Genomic DNA, 20,724 nt, shown 5'->3' on the forward strand with positions numbered 1-20,724 from the left:
GAGAGAGAGAGAGAGAGAGAGAGAGAGGATGAGGATTATATCAGCAAAGATAGGTTTGGCTACACTGGGATAATTTTTAAATATATATATTTTAATTTATTTATTGAGTTAGAGAGACAGAGGAAGTGAAAGAAAGAGACAGAGATAGACAGACAGACGTAAACATTGATTTCTTCCTGTATGTGCCCTGACCAGGGATCAAACCGACAACCTTTGTATATCTTGTATATCGGGATGATGCTTTAATCAACCAAGCTATCTGGCCAGGGCTGGGTAATTTTCTAAAGTCTCAATGGTTAGCACAGCAAGTTTCATTCTTTCCCACATGAAGTACAGGTGACATGGAGATCTGGCCCCTGTCTTATCGACACCACTTTCTTGATCTTTGGTTCCCAAGGTCATCACTGCAAGAGAGGGAAGAAGGAGGCACAGCAGCTCTTAGCTGCTCCAGCCCGGAGAGACCCACATTGCTCTGTCACTGCCCATGGCCCAGTGCTAGTCTGAGGAGGCGAGGAAGTGTAGGGGCGGCCGCGGGCATTTGGTGAGCACGTGTCTCTGCCACAGTGGTGAAAGCAGGAAAGGACAACTGGCTCAGCAGGTCCCACAGGGGTAGGAGAGGGTGACAGTACTAATATATTTGCCTCAGCAACACAGAGAGACCACTGGACCTCAGAAATGAAAAAGAGAGAAGCAGAAAGACAAGACCTGACACTTAGAGGAAGAAACCAAGAGGAAGATGCTGAGGATAGGATAAGCCAGTGGGAGGCACACATCTGCCCTCAGACGTTGATCTCCATGTGGGAAGAGGTTCTGTCATCTCAGGGGACCAACGGAGCCGCAGCTGGGCGGGGTGCTCTGAGGTGAATGAGGGGAGTGTGTTTCAGGGACTAGAGGAAAGTAAGAGGGAGTCACCAAGAAGTGAGGGTAAGAAATGCCCCCCTCCCTGAGGGCTCTGTAGGTGCTGGGGTCCAATAATGAGTGGACCCAATCAGTAGAGTGGATTATATTAACAGGAAATAGGAGACATTCTCTTGGAGTCTTCCAGAATGATATCATTCCCTTTAAAGTTAGTAGTTAAATCTTCACATTAAGAGAGAACAGGAAAGGGACAGAGAAAACATCTCCTGACAGAATTTTTTCCATTTTTACCCAAGTGTTTGATTTTCAGCTGCCGTAAGCCTCCTTCATTTCACACCGTTGTTCACTGTACTAAGGTAAGCTTGCTGACCACAGTAGGGATTTGTTTTCTGTGTATTTCATGAGGGAGATGGGGTCACACCCCCTGGGCTGTGCTCTCCTCTGGCATCAGCTGGAATGAACTTGGTTTCCAGTGCAGGGATCTTGTCAGAGGAACTGTACTGGCCCGTTCTCTTGCACCACCACTTGCTCTGAGAGTGTAGCTCCTTATAAAGGAGCAGGAAATTATTTATCTGAAAGGAATGTTCATGAAAATAACCATGGAGGGTTGTTAAATGGAAATATTTCTGACCAGACCACTTTAGATGAATCTCTCCAGCTGTTTCTTGCCTCTTCTGATGCGTCCTAGCCTGTGTGTCTGCCACTTGGGGAGAGCCAGGAAAAGAGACTTGGGAAGAAAAGCTAAGAGATGGGATAAGTCCACAGCAAAGTGTGATTGACAGGAGCTGGAGCTGTGGCAGAGAAGCACGCCCGGTGCTCTGGGTTAGCGGTTTCCTACATCTTCCTGGGACGAGGTCTGGGGGAGTGTTATTCACACCAATCTATCAGAATCCAAAACACTTGTCTACACCTGGAGCTCTCAACTTCAAATGTGATGGCCAGAGTTTCAGTCCTGTGATGATGTTAGGTTTTAAATCTTCCCTTGTCACCTTTATGGTCTCATGCGGATCCCTGTAATGGCTTTTGATCTTAAATCTTTCAGCATTACCTTTCGTCTCATGGAGGAAAACAAATATATGTTCAGCATGTACTGTCCGAAGGACTTAGCTATATATTATTTTAGACACTGGGTCCCAAAATCAAAAGAAAAAAAAAACAACAAGGTCATACCTGACAGAGGAAGTAAATTCTGAAGGATTTCTTTTCCACTGTCTTCAGCACTTGGGTATGTGGACAGAGAGGTAAGACAGTTTGAGCCAGCTCCTCTGGCCTCCTCACAATCCTCCAAATCAGGAATGGGTATATCCCCGACATTCCTAAGGGACACATCCCCGGCTAACCAGATTTATCAAGAGGCCACATGGGTGTGGGGAAGCCCTGGATGATTAGTACGCTGTGCTGTGTGCAAGTTGTGTGCCCTTGACCCAGTCATTGGCCCCCCTCAGACTGTCAGAATGATAGTAGCAATTCTTGTTTTGCCAACCACAAAGGGTCGGTATAAGGCTCACCCAAGAGTAAAAGAAAAATAGTGAGCTCCATGAGGCCACATTTGCCGTCTTTGCAGTAAGATCTCCCTGCTCTGAGCTCCCCGCAGCATCTCGGTATTATCCTGTTGTGGAACTGCCTGCATGTCTCCGCTCCTACTCTGAAACCCTCCAAGGCAAGATTGGTGCTTAGGGAGAATCATGTGGCTAACAACGTTTACTCTTTCAGCTTCTACTACATGCCACACCAAGTACTACAGATTGGTTATTTCCACTCCTCACAACAACCCTGCAAGCGGACATATAGTTTTGTTGCTGTTCTATTTAACATGTAAATACACTCTGAGGGGTCAACATGCCCTGAGCTACCAGCTGATTAGTGGCAGGTCCAAAGGAGGGTTGGTTAATAGACATCCAGCTAATAATAATTATGTTTAGTCAAGGGCACTGCTCCTCAAAAAGTGTTCCCTGGACCAGCAGTATAAGTATCACCTAGGAGCTTGTTGGAAATGCAAACTCTGAAAAAGGACTCCAGACAAGTTGTTCTCAAGCTTCAGTGAGTAGCACAATCACCAAGAGGACTAGTTAAAGCAAGGTTGCTAGACCTTACCCCACCTTACCCCAGACTCTGATTTGATGGGTCTAGGAGGAAACCTTACCATTTGTATTTGAGAGCGATTCCCAGAAGATGTTAATGCTGTATCTGCAGGCCTATGCTTTAGAGCAGTGGTCCTCAACCTTTTTTGGGCCACGGACAGGTTTTTAGGGTGGGACGGATAAATGTATCACGTGACCAAGACAAGCATCAAGAGTGAGTCTTAGACAGATGTAACAGAGGGAGTCTGGTCATTTTTTAAAAATAAAACATTGTTCAGACTTAAAGATAAATAAAATGGAAATAATGTAAGTTATTTATTCTTTCTCTGAGGACCGGTACCAAATGGCCCACAGATCGGTACAGGTCCGCAGCGCAGGGGTTGGGGACCACTGCTTTAGAGGTTCTTGCTTAGGAATTCTTAACCTCTTTATGCCAATTTGGTGACAACTACAGATCACTTCTCAGGATGATATTTTATGATTCATAAATAAAATGCTAAAGGTTACAAGTGAAATAGATGTATTCAAATATATATTTTAAAAGTATTTACATAATGATATGAATTTCTGTTTTACTATATTAAATATAAGATCTATCACAGTAGATCTAATAACTTTCATATTTTGGAATAGTGGTAAGCAGAGGTATGTGTATCAGCTGTAAAATAATATGAAAATAGCTGTAAATTCTATTGGTTACAAAATCACAGGAACACCTCAAAATACAGTGATCTGTTACCTACATTTATACATGAATGGTATGTGAAATCCAGTTAAAGGTTAATGAAAATAAAGATGTAAAATTTCCCCCTACTGTAGTAGGAAGCCTGTATGATGTCCTCAATGATCCCCACATCTTGTTATTCACAGGTCTCTCCTTGAGACTTACTGACTTAATTCTGATTAATAGAATATGGTAGTTGACGTCATTTCTGCGATTGGGTTACAAAAAGATTGTGACTTCAATCTTGGATTCTCTATATTAATCTGCTCAGGCTGCCATAAAAAAAAATACCATAAACTGAACAGCCTAAACAACAGAAATTAATTTTCTCACAGTTCTGGAAGCTGGGTATCTTAAACTCAGGGTGCCAGAATGGTCAAGTTTGAGTGAGATCAAATTCCTGGTTTGCAGGTGGCCATCTTTGCTATGTGTGCTCAAATAGCCTTTCCTACATCATGTGCACATGGAGAGAAGAAGTTCTCTTTGTCTTACTCTTCTTACAAGGCCACCAAACATATTGGATTAGGATCCCATCCTTATGATCTTATTTAACCTCAGTTATCTTCCAAAAGCCCTATCTCTAAATATAGTCACGTTGGAGGGGCGGGAGTGTAGGATTTCAACAACAGAATTTGGGAGGGATACAGCTTGGTGAATAGTACTCTTTTACATTCTCTCCTGGATCATCTACCTGGGGGAAGAGAACTGTGATGCTGTAAGGCAGCCCTGTGAGAGGCCCACATGACGAGGCAGCAAGGCCTACCAACAGCTACATGATGAGTGAGCTTGAAAGTGGACCTACACCCCACCTCCATTTGAGCCTTCAGGTGAAACTATAGCCCTGCCTCACAGCTTGACTAAAACTCTTGAGAAACCTTGACCTACAGACAGCCAGCTAAGCCACACCTGGATTCCTGCCTCACTGAAACCATGAGATTATATTTGTTTTATGCTTCTAAATTCTGAGTTAACTTGGCATGAAGCAATGGAACATTCAATTTCACAGATACCCCGAATTTTGTCCATGTGTTCTAACGGATATCCTACTATAGCAATTATCTTTCCACAGACTCCAGTCTCTGAGAAAGAAAGGTTCTTGTGCAGGTCAGTGGCGATCCAAACAGGGCCCATCCTGGATGGGGAGCAATTCAGCCAAGTTGGGAGCACAGCGGCTTCGACATGGGCAGACAGTGTAATGGCTGTTAGTCACTCCTTGCTGTTTCTCTCATTGATTCATAGAGTCTCCCTGGGGCATTAGGCTCACTTCCTCTAGGAGACATAGTCTTTGTTAGGGTGTTACTACAAGGAAAGCCCTGAGACAAAATCCAGACAAATACTTCTTTTTCAGCTTCCAGTCAAAATGGTGGTATATGTAAACACAGCACTTGCATACTCCTACAGCCACATTAAAATTACAACTAAATTATGGAAGAGCCATCACTCAGAACCACTTACAGTGTACCTGAAAAAAAGTCCTATAACTAAGGATATACAGAATAAAAACACATCAAAACTCGTAGGAGACTCAGAGATGTGGAAAAGACTGGTCCCACACCCACCTGTGGAGGTTAAGAATCAGGAGAAATATTTTAGCTATAGAGGTCCCCCCTGAGGGTGAGGGGTCCCAGCCCCACACCAGGCCCCCATACCAGGGTTCCAGTGTCAGGAACAGAAGTCCCCATAACTTGCCACTGTAAAAACTAGCAGGGACTGTAACTGAGTGAGACAGGGAGCTGCTGGAGCCCTGGGCAAGACACAGGCTGCGGCTGACCTTGGCCTGTATCTCCTGGGTATCCCCAGAGCCAGCACACCTGGTATACAGCTTCAGACCACACCTAAACACCACCCAACCACCACCACCACCATATACAACACAGTCAAGGGAAGACTCAATCTGGGCACCAGAGCCCTGCTGAGTGAGCCCTGCTTTGGGGGGTCTTCCCCTGCAGAGCAGATCCTCCATGGGGTCTCAGCTAGTCTCTAAAGCAGATTGGCCAGGGGGCAAACCTCACCCATTGATGTGCCAACAGCAATCAAGGAAGGTACACACAGCCCACAGTGGGAGAACTCCTGGAGAGCCAAGCTTGGGTGACCTGTGTAGTCATGCCAGTGAGCCATACAAAGCTTCTACTATATAAAGGCTACTCTACAAAGACCAGGAGACATAATAGGTCTACCTAATACATAGAAACAAACATGTGAAGGCAACCAAAATGAGGAAACAAGTCCCACATGAAAGAACAGAACAAAACTCCAGAAAAAGAACTAAACAAAATGAAGATAAGAATCTAACCAGGTGCAGAATTCAAAACAATGGTTAGAAGCATATTCAGTGAGAACTTCAGCAAAGTGATAGGAAGCATAAAATGGAGAGAGAGAAAACAAAAAAAGAAAAATATTTTAAAAATAAATATAATAAAAGAAAAACAACAAAACAAAACATTACTAGTGAGAAATGAAGACTACACTCATAGAAATGAAAATTATTATTACAGAGAATCCACAGTAGAGAAGATGAAGTAGAAGATCAAATCAGCAATTTGGAAGATAAGGAAGCAGTAAATATCAAGTCAGAAGAACAAAAAGATAAAACAGTCCAAAAAGAAAAAAGAAAAGAAAAAATGATGATAGTGTAAGGAGCCTCTGGGACAACTTCAGGTATACCACATCATATTATGGGGTGTCAGAAGGAAAAGAGAGAGAGCAATGAATTGAAAACCTATTTGAGAAAATATTGATGAAAAACTTCCCTAACCTGGTAAAGAAAATAGACATAGGCATCTAGGAAGTACAGAAAATCCCAAACAAAATGAACCCACTGAGGGTCACACCAATACACATCATAATTAAAATGCAAAAGATTAATGACAAGGAGAGTATTCTAAAGGAAGCAAGAGAAGAACAGTGAGTTACCTACAAGGAAACTCCTATAAGACTGTGAGCTGATTTTTTAACAGAACCTTTGAGCTTGACACAAAATATTCAAAGTAATGAAAAGTAAGGGCATACAACCAAGATTACTCTACCCAGCAAAGCTATCATTTAGAAATGAAAGATAGATAAAGAACTTCCCAGACAAGATAAAGCTAAAGAAGTTTCTCATCACTAAACCAATATTGCAAGAAATGTTAAAAGGTCTTCTTTAAGAAGAAGAAAAAGAAAGATAAAAAATATGAACAATAAAATGGCAATAGGTACATATTTATCAATAATTTCTTTAAATGCAAATGAATTAAATGCTCCAATCAAAAGACATACAGTGGCTGAATGGATAACAAAACAAGACCCATACATATATTGTCTACAACAGACTCACTTCAGATTGAAATACACACAGACTGCAAGTAAAGGAATGGAAAAAAATATTTTATGGAAAGGAAAAAAAAATGGGATAGCAATACTTATACTAGACAAAATAGACCTAAAGACTATAACAAGAGACAAAGAAAGACTCAGCAATTCCATTTCTGGGTATTTATTCAGAGAAGCCCAAAACAGTACATTGTAAAGATCTAGACACCCATGTGCCCAATGCAGCATAATTTATAATAGCCATGATATGGAAGCAAAGTCAGTGCCCATCAATAGATGAACGGGTGAATAAAGAAGTGGTGCACATATATAATGGAATATGAGTCGGCTATAAAAAAAAGGATGAAATCTGCCATGTGCAAGAATTTCAGTCAAGCTGTTGGGCAGGGCTGCTGTTTCATCTGATACTCAACAGGGAATGACCTAGAGGGTCTTGTGCTGAGTGAAATAAGTGAGACAGAGAAAGACAAATGCCATATGATTTCACTTACTGGTGAAATCTAAAAAAAGAAACAAAAAAAGTAGAACATAAACAGACTCATAGATATAGAGAACAAAATGATGCTTGCCAGAGGTGAGGGGGTTTGGGGGACTGGGCAAAAAAGATGAAGAGATTAGGAAGTACAAATTGGTTGTTACAAAGTAGTCATGGTATAGATATAAAGTACAGCATAGGGAATATAGTCAATAATACCATATGTATGGTGTCAGATGGATACTAGATTTATCAGGGTGATCACTTTGTAAGTTATATAAATGTCTAATCATTATATTGTACACCTGAAACTAATCTAATATTGCACTTGTCATTGAAAAATAAATTATCTTTTCAATACTTCTTTTTCTTTTTAAAAATTTTATTTTCTAGTTACAGTTGACATTCATTATAATTATATATTAGTTTCAGGTGTACAGAGCAATTGTAGAACTTACAGAGTGATCCCCAGATAATTCAAGTACCCATCTGGCATCAGAGATAGTTATTACAGTATTATTGCCTGTATTCCCTATGCTGAACTTCACAGCCCTGTGCCTCTTCTGTAACTGCCCATGTGCACTTCTTAATCCCTTCACCTTTTTCACCCAGTCCCCCAAGCCCGCCTCAGCTCTGTCACTCATCTGTTTGTTCTTTTTCTGAAGAGGAAACTGAGGTCCAAGGACAGAGATTTATGCCAGATGACTTTGTCAGTGACAGAGTTGTATCTGAAAGGAAGGTATCTGGACATTCAGTCCGGTGCTCTTTTCTGTACTCTACTAATTTCTGCCAGAAGATGTTTCAAGAAGGATTCAATTCTGAATTCAACCCATCTGCTCTTAAATATCATATATTCTATATCTTTCTTAACACCTTAGAAATCATTACCTCTAAGCTGAATAGGTCAGGGATTTAATTTTTTTTTTCTCCCAAAGCTCTGTTATTCTCTGAAGTATTAAATCTTTGAAGACAATCGAGGGACTATTAAAATGCCATAAAAATTAAATAATCCCACCAAAGACTGAGAGACATGAGCCATCCTCTCAAGCATGTTGAGGTCAAAGCTCTTTGTCTGTTGTAGATATCCAAAAATATATAATTTTACATTTGAAGCCTTTCTCCAGAGAAGCCCAAACACTGACACATGTAAGCTTACTGTGGCAAGAATAGAACTTGACGCTCCTACCTGCAGATGGAGAAACAGAAACATTCAAAATGTTTGTGGTTCTTCCACGGCATGTTAAATGCATAGCGGTCCTAAGTAAAGGACTCTGAGGCCCTGGAAACCCCTCCCTGAATTCTTTACCTCTGTATTGTCCGTGGTCATGGCCATGCAGATTTGCATTGAATTTGGGCTGACAGTAAAGGAACTATGGAGCCAGAAAATGGTGAGCCATTCCATTTATTAGTGTCTCGCAACAGCGGATGAGCAAGCAGGCAGGGAAAACCACTTATCTCTCTCTCAGGGCTCAAGAGCAAACAGGCCAAGGGTAAAAAACCCTTCTCAGGCAAACAATAGCAAAAAATGGACCCTCCCAATAGCAGCAGGCAATCCACAATCTACAATCTGCTGCCCTAAGGGCTAACACCTGACCCTTACATAGACTATATGTACACACGTGGTGCTGCCTTGTGCTCATGCACCAATCAGGCAAAGTGCAAGTGAGCAAGCCTAACGCACTTGTTTGCCCAGTAACCTCCCAGCAGCATCAGGACACCTTCTGCAGTGCATGACATCCCATCACTTCTGTGTCACATTTGCCTATCATTTGGGGAAGCTACATTATATAGTGTCTTTAGGATGAGACCTCTCTAAATATCCAAGTTCCAACCTTTCCTATCTGTCTGACCTTAAGTAAGTTCCCCAGCCCTTTGAACATCACTCCTCTTCTGTGGAAAAATTGGAGGTTTTAATTTTTTGTTATGTTTTCCCACCAAATCATGAGCTCCTGGAAAGCTAGCATACCAGCCCGAATACCTATGTCACTAGCACCAGCGTGGCACCAGCCACCAAGTACATGCACACACAATACGTGTCTATTGAACCGCCAAGTTGTTGGGAGACCTGAGTCAGACAGCCCACCTCAGTTCCCTAATGTCATATCTAGTGCCTCTGTGAATTCTTTGGTCCAGGGGCTTTCACACACACAGCCTGGGGCCCCTGCTGCAGGAATCCTCCAAGGCTGGACATTACCCTCTCTAGTTCCACTGGAGATAATGTGAATGTCTTCTATCAGTCACAGCTTAATTTGGGAATACGAAGTGACCCCTCCCTCCTCCCCCTCAAGGCACAAAAAACCCAGGATCCCATCAGTTGATTAGGGCCTTACAAACCACCTTATCCCAAATTCCAGAATCCAGCAGCAGATAAAATAATGTGCAAAAATCAGACAAATTGGTTATCAGCCCTGGCTGTGCATCAGAATTCCCTTTGGAGCTTTTAAAAATATACAGACAAAAATAAACCGCCAGGCAAGGGATCCATCTCCAAACCCTGGTTCAGAAAGGCTGGGGCAGGGCTCTGCATGTATTTTTTTTTTTCTCTAGTTGATTGTGATGCCTGCCTGGTTTAGGAGTCTTTGCATTTGACACATACAAATTGTAGTTATTATTCTTTTTAAAAGTAATGTCGTCTGAGCAGGGGGTAAAAAACACTAGTTGTTAAATGAAATAGCTAATTCCTTTCAGAAAAGGATCTTAGTTAAACATTTACCCATGGGCAGGAAATTCTGATTTCTAACAGTTGATCACAGTGATTTATTCCCGTGAGCTGACCCACTCACACACAGCCTCATTCATACATGCCACCAGTTGGTAGCGCCTCTGAGCTGCTCAATCCCGATCCAACATGCAACAATGCAGAGGATGGAGTGCTCAGATGTCTGGGGAATTTCTACCTCCCCCTGGCCATTTTATGCAGTATCCAAGGCCCACCCCTCCCAGCCTTGGCTTCCTGCCTTTGCAGGGTCTGTAGAGGCTCAGTGGAGTGTGCTTATCTGCTTTGCTGCAGGATATACGCTCTCACTTCACCTTGTGCAACCTCCTTGACAGGCACAATTATGTTGTCCGTCATCTGCTGGGAGCTCTTTGAATAGCTTCTCACATGTTAAAAACCGGTTCCCACCCTCTCCAACTCCTTCCAGTCATCCTTCTTCTCTCTCTGCGAATGTATCCATTAACTTAGGCCAAGGTTTTAGATTACTCTAGATGTAATTGTTTATAACAGCTCTGATAATTGGCTAGTGGATCTGAAAACGGACAGCTTCAGCTCCTGCCAGTCTAAACTTTAAATTTAGCAATACTGAATTCTTTATTCTTCTCTGGGTACACTTGCAGTTGCATCGTTCTTACTTCCACTTGTGTTCACATCACCTGAAACGCTCCTGTTGTTTGTCTCTTTCCCACTTTGGTATTCCTGACAGCTCCTGTCTTTCCTTCATGACTCAATTCAGTTCTTTTCTTCTCTGTGAAGCTCCCTTTGGCCACCCCTCTTTGCAATGATCAACCATATGCATGTTTGTCTCCTCAAATAGGAGCCATGGAGAGTCAAAATGTGACCTATTCTTCTTTGCACCCCGCATGCCTGCTGTATGCCCAAGTCCTGCGAGTCTTTATCGAAAGGATGGCTGAATCGATCCAATAGTCATACTTACTTAAAACCACTTAGGAAACATTTTGAGTATCATTGGTAGGTAGCAGTCCAGCATAGAAGTTCTGTGCACCACCAGAGATGGTGTTTTGAGTCCTTAGTTGATGAATTCGTTTACTTACACTCAGCTATCCCAGGCCTAATAAAGTTGAAAGAGTTGATACCTGGGTGAGCTAGCGCCTTTCAGGTGTCACAAAAGGTAGCCTCGCTCAACAGCGGGCCGGCTTTCTGGGTGTGCGGACATTGTGTCGGAACACAGCGCCTTGCTGAGAAGGGCCCCTTGCTTGGTTCAGTGCTCTGCTGCGGCTGTACTAAACTCCTTAACATTTTAAAAATATTTTTATATTGCATGAGACCTGATAATCATGTTGCCAGTCCTACCCGGCAGAGCTGGTGCCAGCCCACTGGCAAGTCCCCAAGAGGTTTATGGTTCAGTCAGGACCTCCCTGGCTCTGTGACTACTGCTGCCTTCTGGCTTTTTTTTCCCTTTTGACTGTTCAAAGAACCAAGGAACTCCTGACCCCAGCATTGGTATTTTGCCCATGGGAAAGTGCCAGGGTTAGTCATCACCCAATGAAAAACTTTTAAAAGGCACTTAAAACAGAACTAATTAGTGAGTCTATTTAAAAGTCATTTCTAACTTGAAAAGTAATTGCAATTCCATGGACCTCCTCATGGCAACTTTCTGTTTCATTTTGTATCATCTGCTGGCATAGTTTGGAGATAGGAAAGAACAGTCAGGTTGAGCGCTTTCTTTCGCTGTAATGGAATTTTACTTCCCTCCCGCAGACAAGAAGAAAAGGATTTTAGGCCGGCTATTTTCTTCTATGGCTTAATTTAAGGGGGAAAAAATGTTACCAAAGTCTGTCCCTTGAAATAACTTTATAATGAGACCTTTAACAAAAATTATTTTCTAAGTAAGTTCGTGTCTTTCTAAGCACAAACTAAAACGAGAATGTAAATATAAAAAAAAAAGAATTCTTAGACAATATATAAGTATCTTTTCCTGCAAATATTTCTTTTTTTTTTTAATTGAGAGCAAGGGAGGCAGAGAAACAGACTCCCAAATGTGCCCCAACTGGTATCCACCTGGCAAACTCCCTATGAGGAGATACTCTGCCCATCTGGGATGTTTCTCTGCTGCTTGGCAACCGAGCTATTTTTTAGTGCCTGAGGCAAAGGCCACAAAGACGTCCTCAGTGCCTAGGGCCAACTCACTCACTGGAATCAATCAAGCCATGGCTGGAGAAGGGTGGGAGGGGAGAGAAAAAAGGGGGAGAGGTGGAGAAGCAGATGGTCACTTCTCCCTGACTGAGAATCAAACCCGGGACATCCACACACCAGGCCGATTCTCTACCACTGAGCCAATTGGCCAGAGCCCCTGCAAATATTTCAAATGGTATTTATGGTGAGCATCAAACTGGCCTTGAAAATACCTTAACATTTTTACCTGTCTCCAAACTTGGTATTAAAGAATTGTTTTCCATGTACGTGATTTTTATAATAGTTCTTTTACCTGTTGCAAACATGATGATCTCTGTCCATTGTATAAAACCTAGGAGGACAGGCAAAAAGGAAAAACAAATCAATTCTAACCACTGCTGCCATTTTGATAAAAGTCTTTTCTGTCTTTTTTTTCTTTACAAAAATGAGCTCATAAACGAGCAGGTTTCAAAACCTGCTTTTTTCACCAGCTTGCAACATACAGAGGTGGAAAGTAGTTTACAACTTTTCATAATAAATATTACAATAGCTAATAAATAGTAACACAAGAATAAACTGTTTCGCATACTCACAACTGTAAACCTTCTTGAGCCCACTCCACCCCTGTACTTCTGTGTCATATTCTGTGTGTGTATATATATATATACATATATATGTATATATATATGTATATATATATAATTATATATATATATAGTGTTCTGTGATATGAATATGCTAGAATTTATTCAACCAGCCCTCATTCTTGGACATCTGTATTCAGGTTTTTTCACAGATGCAGCTAAGAAGGTTTTATGTACATTTTAATATTAAATAATCCTGGTTTGTCTGTTACACCATTTTGAGTTTCTTCCATCCTCTTATCACATGCATTTGCAGTGGGCACATACATGCAGTACGCTTGCCACTTCGTTCATTGCACTGCCATGCTCATACCCTTGCTTTGGTCCCTGGTTGTTCAGCATGCTTTGCTCTCTTATTCTGTGCAAGGCCCTGCGCTTAGTACAAGGTACACATTCATAATCCCTCTGCCAAAAAGATACTTTATTTGAGTAGGGGAGAGGACATAAATATAACTAATGATAATGAAAAGTAATGTTAAGGGAGCAAAGAAAGGGAACTAACCTGGGAATTAAGGAAACTGTGCCAGAGGAGACCCTGAAGATACGGAGGGCTTTGACAAGGGAAGGATGGGGAGAGAATGTTCTGAGTAGAAGGACGAGCCTGAGCAAAGGCCTCAGGAGAGACTGTGTGTGATACCTTCGGGAGCAAGGGGAGTAGACAGTACGTGATGGGAGTAGAGCAGGAAATGACCCTGAGAGAATGGGCTGGGACCAAGGCACAAAGAACTGAAAGCATTCTCAAAAATGTTTAGTTCTGACTGACAGAAGTAAGAAGGCACTAGCTATCCTGAGCAGCTGGAGCAAGTCTGGATCCAGTTTTAGGAACTGAGCTCTGGTTAAGTTTAGCCAGGAGGAGATAGAGTCTGAGTGGTTTGAAATCAGGAGTCTTGCAGAGGTCTCGGTGGAAGAGAAGGGGGGCCTCACTTGGCCATGAGACCTGGCCTCCAGACAGGGTGCAGAATCAGGAGAACCCAGCATTCCGGTTCAGATGGGAGAGAGCAGGTGGGGGAAGACATGCAGAAAACTATCTGGTTTAAGTAATTCCCCTCATGTTGCTAAGCTGCTCAGGCAGCTGATGTCTTTTGGGTTCCGCTTCCCCTCGACGCAGTGCCTAGAGCAAGCACACAGGTGGTGCTTTGCAAATCCTTAGCAAATGCAAGGGTCATAGCCAGCCTCTCCTGTGAGACTTCGTTTCTCAGAAATAACTATTGTCTTCTAAGGATAAGGCCTTAGCAAAAGAATGCAATGACATATTCAAAAACCAAAGCTTTGTTTATCATTTTTCTTTGGAGGCTAATCCTTATAGTTTAAATAAAAGCATGCCTTAATCACCATGCCTGGGCCATAAAAGCCATGAAATCTAAATATTCTTGTGAGATCTTAAGTGCTAATGAATAGGTATTCATGAAGGCAGGAGACAATAGTGGTTCAAAAACAAGTTATTAGATGGCCTGGCCACCCAGATCTCAGCCAGACTGGGTTCATTTTTGACCAGTCAGATGCCCCAAGCTCTAAGATGACCTACTAAAAACCTGTGCAATGGGACACGAAGAACTTTAAAGAGTGATTAAAATGTTCTATACTCAAACGACAGACATGATTTCATGGCAGTATACATTTGTCAGAATTTATGAGCAGGACACTTAAAACATGTTCATGTTATTGTATATAAATTATGATACTTCAATGGAGTTGATATAAAAATGATTGGAACCAAAATGTAAAGTGTTACTAGAGTCTGATTATTGAAATTATTTCAGATTATTTCTTCCTCAGGTATATGCTCCATATATATTCAAACCCTTTTATAAAAGCCAGTTTATAGCACGTTAGCACAGCCCACATTTAGTGTGTGTCGCTTACTGGCCAGACCCTGCACAGCCGCTGGAGGGTGTAGCGGTGAACATCACAGACAGGGCTCTGCCCTGACAGTCCAAACGGCTGCCCACATAAGCAAGCAGGACAGGGCTCTTGTTAGTTTCCTTAAGTTTAGGAAGCTTGATCTTTGGGGGACAGGAGAAAACATTTTTTAAAGGTCAGATTGAAAAAAATCTCAATGCCCTTTCTTGTGTTGGCCACTCTCGCCATTTGGATTTGGTGCTGATTTTAACACCCTTAGCAACCTCAAATATAAAGCTGAGTTATTTTGACACTGGGTTAGATCCTTGGGGATGATCCTAGCAGTGGATGTTATTTCTCACTGATGTGTAAGAGCCTTGCTATAAGCTATATGTGTGAACTCTGAATATTTAACTGAATGGTACGATCTGCCATGCTAAGTTTTCTATCCAGAAAATCCAATCGTTCATCATGATCAAGCTTATGGTGGACTTTTCCTTTGGTGATATGGTCCATTTATGCCCAGGTCTAGCAACTTAATGGGCAGTTGGGGGAGATGGGCCTTTGTTGGGAAATGAACCTAAAACCACAGTCATATAGTTTAACTTGGAAATGAATCATAGTGCTGGAAGATCATTTTAGACCTCAACTGATCTAGGTTATGTCTTCTTTTTTTTTAAGTGAGAGGCAGGGAAGCAGAAACAGACTCCCACATATACCCCAACTGGGATCCACCCAGCAAGCCCCAGGCAATGCTCTGCCTGTCTGTACCACTGCTTTGTTGCTCAGCAACCAAGCCTGAGGCGAGGCCATGGAGCCATCCTCAGCACCCAGGGCCAACTTGCTTGAACCATTCCAGCCGTGGCTGTGGAAGAGGAAGAGAGAGAAAGAGAGAAGGGGGAGAGGAGGGTTGGAAAAGCAGATGGTAGCTTCTCCTGTGCGCCCTGACTGGGAATCGAACCTGGGACTTCCACACGCAGGGCCGGTTCTGTCATTTTAAAGATGAAAACAACTGAGACCCAGTGAAGAAAAGTGACTTGCCCAAGTTTACTTGTGTAGTTTGGGAAGATCATGAGCTGGCTTCCAGGACTGGACTACATTGAGAGTCCCATGTCCAAAACATCTATATTCCCATATGGCCAAATTGAAAGGAACTTCACTTCCACTTAGAAACCTTTCAAGGGAGAGAATATGATGCCCTTGGCAAGCAAGCCACCCCGGCACTTCACAGCCTTTCCTACTGGGAATTTTTATGTGCTATTTTTTCCTCCAACCCCATTTTACTAAATGCCACTATCTATTATTCCCTTTGAACAAATAGGGATTTTAATCATTCTCTTTTTCCTTGATTTTAATCCTCTGAAGGCCTGTCCCCTTTGCCACAGATAAGGTGCAGAAACTTCACTTGCAATGAAAGTCGTACTTCTCTTGGAAGCCTGGCATTTCAGCATTTTAAGAAGCTAAGTAGCTCTGTCCTCATTTAATTAGGCTCAAATTGGAGAACAGAATTACATACTCAAAAACACAGACGTGCAATGATGGATTAATGTTATACCTTAATGTAACACATCATGACATGCAGTGAGAGCATTAGACCAATTAGCTAACGACTCTCCTGCTCGGGTTCATCTTTTCTGCTGGGGATGTAGCAAAGGGATGGTGATTTGAAGGATAGCATTTATCAAACGCCCTTGGATAGAAAGTTTCCGCTTTAGTGACATGATCTGCATTCCTTTAACAAAGACAGCACCCCACTGCCTGGAAACAGCAAAGAAAGTGCTGCACCAAAAGAACTGCCTCCGAATTGGCGTTTACACGTCTGACTTTATTTCTAAAAATCATTGAAATCTATCACAACCGTGTCTCAGTCGGAGTTAATCTGTTCCAGAAACATATCCTGCTCTTTTCCTGAGAGCTACTGAATCATAAGTGATACAATTTAGCAGGTTCGTTGGTTTGGGATCCTCCACCACCCCCACCTTTTCAGGTCTTATTTCCATATCAGTCTGATTGGTAACAGAAAGGAGAGGTAAACAATAAATCTCCCAGTTCCTCCTGGTGTGAATGCCCGAGATACTGTCAGAAACAATGTATGGGGAGGTGGGGGGAGTGTGGGTCAGCAACTTGGAGGGGACAGAGATGGTTTTCTGCCATGGTAAAGCAGAAAAACCCTGTCACCGAGTTTAAATGAACAGAATCTGCCCGGAGGGGAGCTGTGGTCTTTGTGTGGCTGATTAATGTCAGCCTTGTAGACGCAGTGTTCCAACAACAGGGCTAGCCCGCTGAGCAGACGCTGGGAGAAGACAGCGTCTCCTGCTCTGGGATCTGAGCAGAGCCCAGTGCCTCTGAATAGTGCCTGAACGAGAAAGCTGAAGAGAGGGAACATAGGAGATATTTTTAATGAGATGTCGCTATCTGTCCCAATAAAGGAAGTGCAGGCAGCCGTTAAAGGCGCCTCCCCTTCGGGCCTTGCTGCCACAGGGAGCTGCACTGTGCAACTCCAACGCCTCTCTCTCCCAACTCTGCTTGCTCTGAGCATCGTGTCTTTCAGGACGGGGAGTCAGAAAGTACCTTCTTCCTAAATGATCTGCAGGCCTGAAGAGGAGGAGTCTCCTGGAGCAGACCTTAAATCCTTAAAGGGGACTGAGCTAGGAGCCTGGGGAAAACAAGGCTGGTGCTCACCTAAACATGCTAGTTGCACCAGGCAAATCCACCAGCTTTTGGTTTATGCATCAGTGAAGTGGGGTTTATAGTAGTTAGATGCTCAGAGGAAAGCCCCTGCATGAATTTCTTGCCCCATCTTATTGTTGGTAAGAATGGTGTTCCATAGGCCCTGACCTGTTGGCTTAGTGGTAGAGCGTCGGCCTGGCGTGCAGAGGTCCCGGGTTCGATTCCCGGCCAGGGCACACAGGAGAGGTGCCCATCTGCTTCTCCACCCCTCCCCCTCTCCTTCCTTTCTGTCTCTCTCTTCCCCTCCGCAGCCAAGGCTCCATTGGAGCAAAGATGGCCCAGGCGCTGGGGATGGCTCCTTGGCCTCTGCCCCAGGCGCTAGAGTAGCTCTGGTTGCGACAGAGCAACGCCCCGGGGGGGGGGGGGGCAGAGCATCGCCCCCTGGTGGGCAAAGCGTAGCCCCTGGTGGGCGCATGCGGGAGTCTGTCTGACTGTCTCTCCCCGTTTCCAGCTTCAGAAAAAATGCAAAAAAAAAAAAAAAATATATATATATATATATTATATATATATATATATAAAGAATGGTGTTCCATATGCTGGGGGTGAAAGTCAAATCCACACGGAATGTGTGTGATTTGAACACCTACGTTGTACATGTATGTCAATCACTGATATGTTTCCAGAAATTCATTTTTGTGACTTTGAGAGGTATCCTGAGACAATCCAATTAGTCACCGCAATGTCTGGGGCATGCCACCAGTGCTGACACCAGGCAGTGGTATTGTTTTGCAGGTGCTACCTTGATCACTTCCATAACCCTTCATATTTATTGACCCCAGGAATTTACGTTGAAGAATTTAATCTTCCAGACAGTCTAGAAATAGCCAAAACCCAGCCTTAAAACCTCTGCTTTGGGGCTTTATTTCTAGGGGCAGCAAGAGAAGAGGAAAGCCTTCTTTTTTTTTAATCCTTACCACAAATAACATCAGAGGTTGAAGTTTATGTATCAAAGGATGGTTGTTTTGAGAGATAAAGTAAATGACGAAACTTTAGGGGGAAAAAAATGGACTCTCTGGAATGGAACCAAGAATAAGCTCTTAGTATTGACCTTTTGGTTAAAGCCACATAATGCAATTTATGTCATCCCCTCTAGATATATGATTTTATTGGTTTGCTGGGAATTTTGGCTTAAGGGAAATTGTCCATTGGGGGAGTTACTGCTAAATGTCTCCATGGTGAGTTGTTACAATAGAAAACAACACAGGCTTAGGCTCTCCCCTCTAAGTGCTTATATTCTAGGGGTCTATGATTCAATTCGCTAAAGACGTTTTCAGGTGGTTGTCATAGCTAACATCATAGCTGATGACTATCCTCATTAAGAGCATTTAGGATCAAAAGGGTGCTTTTTTAGCCTGCAAAGACATTACATTTTGCTTCTTATAAATCTTAACTTCTAGTGAATTTGAAGTTTATCAAGCATTTTGAAGTATTGAGATCCTCTATGAAAACAGTTAAATGAGTTTTCAGAAACAGAAGTAAACCCAATCATCAGTCACTAACTTGCTGGTTGTTAATGGACATTTCCCAGTTGGTATGATTTAGCTTTGGCCTATATTAAGATAAAATTGTATTTTGGTAACTAAGTACATTTCTTCAAATCATAGAGCTGGAAGGCCCTGGCTGGTTGGCTCAGTGGTAGAGTGTTGGCCTGGCATGCAGGAGTCCTGGGTTCGATTCCCGGCCAGGGCACACAGGAGAAGCACCCATCTGCTTCTCCACCCCTCTCCTTCTCCTTCCTCTCTGTCTCTCTCTTCCCCTCCCGAAGCCAAGGCTCGATTAGAGCAAAGTTTGCCCAGGCACTGAGGATGGCTCCATGGCCTTTGCCTCGGGCGCTAGAATGGCTCTGGTTGCAACAGAGCAACGCCCCAGGTGGGCAGAGCATCGCCCCCTGGTGGGCATGCCGGGTGGATCCTGGTCGGGCACATGCGGGAGTCTGTCTGACTGCCTCCCCGTTTCCAACTTCAGGGAAAAAAAAAAAAATCATAGAGCTGGAGATCATCCTCTGACTAGATCATCTCCCTTCTTTGATGGGGTGTTCCAGGCTCAGTGGCCATTGGCTTTGATTTACATTCCCTTATGACCTCATCCATTCTCCTGGCTCTGCAGGCCATCTGAATGCTGATGACCCTCAGATTTATAGCTCCAGTTTGGACCTGTCTGATCTCCAGCCTCCTGTACTAACTTCCTACTGGAATTTCCACTTAAATATAAACTCCCATCCCAAATTTAATTTGTCCAAAACGGGGCTCCTCATCTTCCATCCAAATCCTCATCCTCTTTGCGTCCTCTCTGTCTCAGTCAATGGTGACTCCCTCTTTCCACTTGCTCAGCCCAAAACCTAAGCGTCATCCCAGAATCTTCTTTTTCTGCCACATCCCACATGTTGCCAGCTCCACAAGCAGAAGACAGTCGTTTTCTCCCCACCTCCCTGTTCAGAATAGATCTAGAGCCGGACCACTTCTCCCTCCTCCCCCCTTCCACCATGGCTGCCTTCAGGCTGCATAGCCCATACCTGCACTCCTGGCGGCCTCTCTAGCTGCTCTCCCTGCTCTCTCTCTCTCTCTCTTAGCTGCTCTTCATTTTGTTCAGCACCAGTATCGTGCGTGATCCTGATGAAATCTAAGTCACACTGCATGACTCTCTTCCTGTGCCCTCCAGGGGCTTCCCACCTCGCCGCCACAACCCTGCAGGGTCTGCTTCCTGATCTCGTCTTCTGCTTCTCTCTTCTTGACTCCAGTCACACTGGTCTTCTCGACAGTGTTCCTCAAACATGCCAGAGGGGCTCCCGCCTGAGGCAGAGGAAGGTTGGTTGAGACCCCGGGTGCAGAAGTAAATATTGGGCCCTTAAAAGAAAGAAAGACAAGCCCTGGCTGGTTGGCTCAGCGGTAGAGCGTCGGCCTGGCGTGCAGGGGACCTGGATTCGATTCCCGGCCAGGGCACATAGGAGAAGCGCCCATTTGCTTCTCCACCCCCACCCCTCCTTCCTCTCTGTCTCTCTCTTCCCCTCCCGCAGCCAAGGCTCCATTGGAGCAAGGATGGCCCGGGCGCTGGGGATGGCTCCTTGGCCTCTGCCCCAGGCGCTAGAGTGGCTCTAGTCGCGGCAGAGCGACGCCCCGGAGGGGCAGAGCATCGCCCCCTGGTGGGCAGAGCGTCGCTCCTGGTGGGCGTGCCGGGTGGATCCCGGTCGGTCGGGCGCATGCGGGAGTCTG

At 43.8% G+C, this 20,724-nt stretch overlaps 1 protein-coding gene across 1 annotated transcript in view; it reads left to right on the forward strand.

Moving 5' to 3' along the window:
* The window catches only part of FAT3 (FAT atypical cadherin 3), a 700,951-nt gene that overhangs the window by 614,233 nt on the left and 65,994 nt on the right, over window positions 1–20,724 (forward strand). The gene's annotated exons all lie outside the window — the stretch shown is intronic.

The sequence above is a fragment of the Saccopteryx leptura genome, chromosome 1 (assembly GCF_036850995.1).
Source record: "Saccopteryx leptura isolate mSacLep1 chromosome 1, mSacLep1_pri_phased_curated, whole genome shotgun sequence".
In the NCBI taxonomy this organism is placed as follows: Eukaryota; Metazoa; Chordata; class Mammalia; order Chiroptera; family Emballonuridae; genus Saccopteryx; species Saccopteryx leptura.